Raw genomic sequence first — 8,504 nt, 5'->3', positions numbered from 1 at the left:
GTCTCGTCCCCTTCATGTCATTACATCATTGCGCATAGGTGGTTTACACTGAGTGGTAGATTAAAGCGTCCTGTGAACACGGACGAACAGAACTGTGTTGGGAAAATCCAGCAGCATTTTAATAAATATTCTTTTATTGAGGATTATTAGAAATATAACAAATACAAAAAAGCAAAGTCTTGTTACAGAGGATACTATGAGACTGAATAAGTGATCCAATACAGAAACAGTAGTAATAAAACAATAAATCTCATCAGACAAAATTTAGTTGTAACAGCTATACCTGAATAAGACACTGCATTAAATTTTTAAATTAAATCCTTGATTTATAATATTTACATGACATGATGAACGTAGCTATTATTAAGGACCGACTGGTCCACCTGAACTCTAATGTAAGCCTTGTAGCTACAAGGGGGACACAAATTATTTATTATATATTGAGCATCTAGGACTTCTGGATACCAGCTAGAAGGGGGAGATGAAGAGAGCCGAGAAAAAAAATAAAAATAAATAAATAAATATATAAGACCAAGGAAAGGGGAGAGGAATGTGTGAAAGCGAGCCTTAACTTGGAGCTGGGTATGTATGTGGTCTGTGAGAGTCTAAACCCAATAAAGATCATTCCAGTTACTCCAAATCTCATGGTATAAATCAGTTTTATTTAGGGATCGGAAGGCATAATCTTCCATATTTTTTCTGTAGTCTACAATAGCTCTCACTTTACTTAATGTCGGGGGAGAAGACTGTTTCCAGTCTCTAGCTATAGCTAGTTTTGTAGCCATTAGTATGTATGAAGTTAAGATTTTTTCTGCCTCTGCTAAATTTGAGTATCCATGATGCAGGAGACCCATAGCGGATCAAAGCGTACAGAAATCTTCAAAGCGCTCAAAACACGAAAAACACCTCTCCACAAACATCTAATTTTCGGGCACTCCCACCAGATGTGTAAATGTGTCCCTAGGTTACCACAATCTCTTCAACACAGGGGAGAGGAAGTTCGATAGTATTTGTGTAAAGTGACTGGAACCAGGTGCCACTGAGTAGTTACTTTATAGTATAATTCCCACAAAGTCGCACAATGTAGTTATTTTTTGGATCAGAGTAGTTCCCCTAGCCATATATCTATCTCTATATCTATATCCAGGTCCCTTTCCCAAGCTCTATATTGGCTGTGCTTGGTAGGTTCTAGCGGGGATATCAGAAAGCTATAGTGAAACGAGAGGGTGCCTTTAAGGGATCTACCCGCATTCCACCTCTGTTCCCACTTAGTAAATGTCTGGCCAGATTGTCCTGCTAAACCCCAAGATTTAAGGATACTGGCTAATCTGATAAAGTCAAAGTGGAGTGAGTTAGGTAGAGTAAACTTCTGTCTTGCCTCATCGAAAGTTATTAATGTGCCATTTCTATATAGAGCTGAGATTGGAAGATTAGCAGTCTCTGACCAAGTACCTATATGAGTTTGAGATAACGAAATTAAGACACTACGGATTCTGTATGTGGGAGAGGGATGTGGGGAAATCGTTAGCGTATGCTTTTTGAGATCCCAGTGTTTCAGAGAGTCCAAGACAAGGGGGTGAACTATTTTTAAGGTCTTTCGCATATGTATAGGGATCCAGGGTAAGTCTGAAAGCAAAAAAATGGAAAACAGCACACCAATTTACCTCTTCCAGTGGGGCACGGAGTAACAGACTTGCCAAGTCTCACCAAAGTCCATAAATTTCAAAAAACTCCAGCCACCGATTTCTTTAAAAGACCTTTATTCTTTTGTCATGGGTCCCATTGATATACAACGTTTCAAGCCAGCATTAGGCTCTTAGTCATGTACACTTTAACTATACAGGTTTCTGCTACTTATACCTACACCTGTTAGTCACTCACCTGGTGTTAATTAACCCATTCCATAAGGAACACAACTATTGCTATTGCAACAGTGACATCTTGTGGATGAAAGATATAGTACACCACATGTTTTTATTCTGAATTTTTCAGTGTTCCTTCATGGAATGGATGAACACCATCACACATTCTTAAAATCACATAAAACCTATATACAATTTAAAAGAGGAGTATAAAATCCCAATATCTATAGAGCCACAGTAGTAGGAATCAATGTACATAATACATTCTCATTATCATAAATTTCAAACAAAAAAATAAACATACAGAAAAATTTAAAGAGATATACCTTCCCAAAAACACCTGTTTTTTTTTAAAAAAAAAAATATATTTTATTTTTCAAATCCTATTTGCCAATATTTGACCAGTTCTTATTATCCTTAGATATTTGCCAGTATTTGACCAGTTATTATTATCCATAGATATTAATGTCTATACCCATAATATTTTTATGTATTAGTTGACTTATCCATACGCTACATAATTAATTAGAGGTCAACAAAACAGACTCCAATCAAAGTCTTTATTTAGACCCCTAGGGGTCAGGCAATCTAGTTTATGGATCCAGAACATCTCCCTCATTTTGAGGAGATGTTCCCTGTCACCACCCCTTCTTGGTTTCATTACCTGATCTATGATAAGGAATCTAAGTTGACTAATATTATGACCTGCAGAGAGGAAGTGAGAGGACACAGGAGCCTCCATATTTTTACATCTTATGTTTGATTTATGTTCTGTTATCCTCTCCCTTACCTCTCTGCAGGTCTCGCCTATATAGATTAGTCCACATGGACACTTGATCATATAAATAGCAAAGGTGGTTCTGCATGTGAAATATTTATTTATTGTGAATTTCCGTCCGCTAGTTGGATGATAAAAGTTTTTTCCTTTTATCATGGAACTGCAATGGCTGCAGTTCAAGCACGGATAACAGCCATTATTTTTACTACCAATTGTTAATTGGATATTCCTTTTAGCAGAACCTATGTCAGTGTGTACAATCAAATCCTTAATACTTTTATTTTTCTTATATGCTACCATGGGCACCTGTTTAAATTCTTCTACTTGTGGATTACATTCCCTTATTATATGCCAGTGTCTTTTTAAGACACTGGTTATTTTTTGACTGAACCTGTTATGTTGGGTGACAAATATTATGTTGTTCTCTCCTTTCTTGCCTAGCTTTCCTTGTCTCTGATTTTGTTTAGAGCCAGCTTCTACATTAGCCAATTGTTCCATTATCAAATTTCTAGGGTATTTTCTGGCAATAAATTTATTCGCCATATCCCCTAATCTTTGTTTACATTTATTGCTATCTGATACAATTCTCTTAACCCTAGTGAACTGGCTCTTAGGTATTGCTTTAAACACACTTTCTGGATGGCAGCTGCCATATTGTAGCAAATTATTTTTATCAGTTTTTTTTATATATAGATCAGTTTCTAAAAAACCTTTGTCTTTATATACATAAGTGTCCAAGTATTCTATACCTACTTCACTCATATTCATACTAAATTTCAATCCTTGCACTGAGCAATTCAAATCTTCTATGAATGTTAATAGGCTCCCAACGTCGCCCCCCCACACGCCAAACACATCGTCAATAAATCTCCACCAGGAGACCCCATGAGTTTGAAAAAGTGAGTTAGAGTACACAAAGTGTTCCTCAAAGCTCCAAATGAGGGAGATGTTCTGGATCTATAAACTAGATTGCCTGACCCCTAGGGGTCTAAATAAAGACTTTGATTGGAGTCTGTTTTGTTGACCTCTAATTAATTATGTAGCGTATGGATAAGTCAACTAATACATAAAAATATTATGGGTATAGACATTAATATCTATGGATAATAATAACTGGTCAAATACTGGCAAATATCTAAGGATAATAAGAACTGGTCAAATATTGGCAAATAGGATTTGAAAAATAAAATATATTTTTTTTTTAAAAAACAGGTGTTTTTGGGAAGGTATATCTCTTTAAATTTTTCTGTATGTTTATTTTTTTGTTTGAAATTTATGATAATGGGAATGTATTATGTACATTGATTCCTACTACTGTGGCTCTATAGATATTGGGATTTTATACTCCTCTTTTAAATTGTATATAGGTTTTATGTGATTTTAAGAATGTGTGATGGTGTTCATCCATTCCATGAAGGAACACTGAAAAATTCAGAATAAAAACATGTGGTGTACTATATCTTTCATCCACAAGATGTCACTGTTGCAATAGCAATAGTTGTGTTCCTTATGGAATGGGTTAATTAACACCAGGTGAGTGACTAACAGGTGTAGGTATAAGTAGCAGAAACCTGTATAGTTAAAGTGTACATGACTAAGAGCCTAATGCTGGCTTGAAACGTTGTATATCAATGGGACCCATGACAAAAGAATAAAGGTCTTTTAAAGAAATCGGTGGCTGGAGTTTTTTGAAATTTATAAGTCTGAAAGCAACAGACCTTTAGGTAGGAATGATTGTTCTATTTCTTGCCATCTATATATAGTTTCACTAAAACTCCATCCTGTAAGATGGGATAACTGAGCAGCATCATGATATAATAGGATACTCGGAAATGCCAACCCCCCCTATGTATAGGCTGTTGGATGACAGAGGTGGCTACACTTGATCTCCTTCCAGACCAAATGTACGTGGTAATGAGACTTTGAAACTTGTTAAGTATTGGTCTAGGGACAGACAAGGGCATGCATCAAAAAAGATACGTGAGCTTCGGGAGGAGAGACATCTTAATTGCCGCTATTCTGCCCGTCCAGGAGAACTCCCTAAACTCCCAGCTTTCTAAGAGTTTTCTGAATTCGGGCAAATGATCAGAAAAGTTTTTGGAGATAACTATGTCGAGGTTTGGGCTTAAATGGATGCCCAAATGTTTAATAGAAATGGATGACTACTGGAAAGGGTATAATTTTTGTAGGTACTCTAAATCTGAAAATGGAATATTTATGTGTAAAACTTCCGTTTTTGTGTAATTTAGCTTGTAAGAACTGCATTGTGCGAACTGTTCAATATTCTTAAAGACCGCTGACATAGAACTTATGGGCGTAGTGAGCAAAAGTGTGATATAATCTGCGAATAAGGCTATTTTGTGTTGGGAGCCACTAAACTCCATACCTGAAATATCCGCGTTTACTCTGATCAACTGAGTGAGGGGTTCTATGGACAATGCAAACAATAGGGGGGAAAGGGGGCAGCCCTGCCTAGTGCCATTCAGTATATCAAAAGAGGTTGACTTGAATCCAAGCCCATTGACCTTAGCAGAAGGATTTGAATATAGGGCCTGAGTAGCTCTAATAAATTGATGAGGAATGTTAAATACCTTTAAAACCTCCCATATGTAATCCCATCTGACCCTGTCAAATGCCTTCTCCGCATCAAGTGACAGAACCAGGAAGGGCACTTTCCTTCTCTCGGCTTCATATAAAATAGAGGTGAGCCTACGTGTGTTGTCGGGTCCCTCTCTACCCGGGATGAACCCGACTTGGTCGGCATGAATAATCTTATTTAGGACTACTGAAAGTCGATTGGCTATGATTTTAGAATATAATTTGATTTCCGTATTAATTAGCGAAATAGGCCTATAATTTTGACACAATTGAGGGTCTTTACCTGGTTTCAAGATGGTTATTATTTCTGCTTCAAGAAATTCCCTAAGACATGTACCAGTGGACATGAATGCATTAAAAGTTTTAAGGAGTATGGGCTATAAGCTTTCACCAAAAGTTTTGTAAAACTGTCCCGTGTAGCCATCTGGACCTGGGGCTTTATCTCTTTTTAATTGCGAGATAGCATTTTTTAACTCTTCTATGGTGATGGGGGTACTAAGTGGGTTCAGTGACTCCTCCTCTAAGACAGGAAGGTTCAGCCCGCTCAAAAACTTCTGTATCTCTTCAACAGAGGGAGTACTAGTGGGAGTCCCTTTATTTAGACTATAGAGGCTGGCATAATATGATCTAATCAAGTCTCCTATATCTTTAGGGGAAATGGCTATTTTACCATTATGAAGAATAGAGGGGATGATACGTTGGGCCTGTCGAAGTCTGAGCTTAGTCGCTAAGAGAGTATTAGCTTTATTACTAAGATAGTAGAATTTTTGTTTAAATTTACTAAGAGTCTTTTGAACTTTCGCTAGCTCCAGTTTATTAAGTTCTGCTTTTATTGCCTCCAATTTTTTCGCTCCCTGGAGTGTTGGGTTCAGTTTTAATAGGTTAGACTGGGTTCTGTAAGAGCAGGTTAATTCAGCTAATGATCTACTTGTATAAGAGCTGACTTTTTAATTAATGAGCCTCTAATATAAGCTTTCAGCGAAGCCCACACATATTGGACTTCTGTCTGGCCATCATCATTGAGCTGTAAAAACTAAAAAGTAATTCTTTTTTGGCTTCTTGGAGGGTGTTAGGATTTGAAACTAACCATTCAGCATATTTCCATTTGCTGTTTGGGCGAGGCTGGGGGATGAGAAGGTAACCACTACGGGGTCATGATCAGACCAAGGGATCACCTCTATCCTCGAGTTATGGATCTCGTTCAGTGTCAAAGCTTCCACAAATACGTAGTTGATTCTAGAAAACATTTTGTGTGCGTTTGAATAAAGCGTATAATCTTTATCGATAGTATGCATAGCCCGCCATACGTAATATAGTCCATACTGAAGCATTAGCGATCTAAAGGCGGAAGCTAAAGAGCTGACTGAGCGATCGAACAGAGCGATTTAAGGCCTTTCTATCAACTAGAAGATCCCATAATAGATTCAAGTCTCCCCCTAATATCAGGGTACCCTGTTTAATACTGAAAATGAGATTAAGTGCACTCTTTAAAAAGGGAATCTGCCGAGTGTTTGGGGCATACAAGTTGGCGAGTGGTAATAGATCACTAAGTTTGCTTGTGATCAATAAGAGACTAAGAGAATTCCAAAACAGAGGACAGTGGTTCCTGTGGAGAGAGATTTCGTCTCTTAGGCGCTGGAGGTGAGTGTCTTGGTTTGGGGTCCCATTCCGGGGCCACCGCTTGAAGAAACTGAGGCTGCACTTGAAGAGAAGAACCCTAGTCAGGGCCTTCTTGGCAAACAGAAGGGGGGTCCAGATGAAGGGAGGAGGGAAGTGGAGTATCCTGTAAGAGGTTTAACTTGCTCAGAACCTCCATTCCTTGTTTAATGTTTATCAAAGTGTAAGAGGACCCATTGTGTTGAAAAAACAGCTTGACAGGGAAACCCCACCTGTATCTGATAGAGTTTCTGCAAAGGCATTGTGTGGCTGGATAGAAAGACCTCCTTTTGGATAAGGTATGTGACAATAGGTCGGGAAAGAACTGTACCTCCTTATATAACTCTGGTAGATTTTTATTGATGTATGCTGCCTTCAGGATTTTTTCTTTAAAAGTAAAGTAGTGGAGTCGCACTATGACATCTCTTGGTTGTGATTGGTTGGAATTTCTGACTCTGAGTGCTCTATGGGCTCTGTCAATCTTCGAGTCCGGATCTTGTAGGGTGTCAAGCAGCACTACAAACAGCTCAGTGAGATATGAAGGCAGCTCATTTGCTGTGACGCTGTCGGGGATGCTCTGAATACGAATGTTATTGCGTCTCGACCTATCCTCTAGGTCTGCTAATTTCCCCTCTAGGTCTGAAATCATCTCAGCCAGTGACTGAGTGTAAGAAAGGAGGTTAGAGTGGTCGGTCGCAAGATCCTCATGCTTTTGCTCAAGGATGTCTGATCTCTCTCCTAAAGAAGCAATGTCTCTCTTAAGCTCTGCTACAGAAGATTTAAGTTCTGCTTCAGAGAGGAATGATGAGAGTCCATTTTGACTGAGAGAGAAGTAATGAGCACTTTAAGAGAGGTATTCTCCACATTGTCTGAAGAGCGTTTACATATGCTATGTACTTCGACATCCTCTTCATGTCTGGACGGGGAGCCTCTTGAGTCTTCATCAGACAGATCCCTCTCAGAAATTAATTTACTGTGAAAATGATCTGCTACTGTCCTTTTTGGGGCATCTGCTTGTCTGTTTTATTTCCTGTTGGAATGGGACATAGCCGCAGGTTTCTTGTCAGGCCACTAAGTAATAAGATAGTTAGAATGTAAATGAGCTTCTATATTATGTTTGAATTGGGGTGTTTCCCCACTCCTATGTGAGCGTTTTACACCCACATCAGGGAATTAAGGTTTGGGCTGGGAAGTGGGTACTGTTTCTCATATGGTGTAACGTTAATGCACAGACCTATCCAGATAGGTGTATGAGTGTACGTTCCTGATAGTGGATCCGTCTCCACTAGATTGAAGGACACTAAGGGGAAAGACCACAAAATGCACTTAACTTAAGGCAGTCCTGGAGGCCTAAAGTCGTGTTATAGTGAACACTTTCAAAGACACTTGATAATTAACAACCTTGTTGCACACTTCAGGATCCTTCCCAGTGATATGGGCTGCCTGGAGAGGTTAATAGCAATTGGGGAAAATTAGTTCTCCCAGGGGTTTCAGTGCAAGAGGAGTTCTATGTATGCCGCTGATGTAAGGAATCAACAGTGGAGGGAGATCCCTCAGCAAGTGTAATATAGGGCCCAAGAGATTAAGCACTTTAAACTAGTATTTCAGGA

This window comes from Bombina bombina, chromosome 7 (genome assembly GCF_027579735.1).
Source record: "Bombina bombina isolate aBomBom1 chromosome 7, aBomBom1.pri, whole genome shotgun sequence".
Classification (NCBI taxonomy): Eukaryota; Metazoa; Chordata; class Amphibia; order Anura; family Bombinatoridae; genus Bombina; species Bombina bombina.
This window is presented reverse-complemented; position numbering follows the sequence as displayed.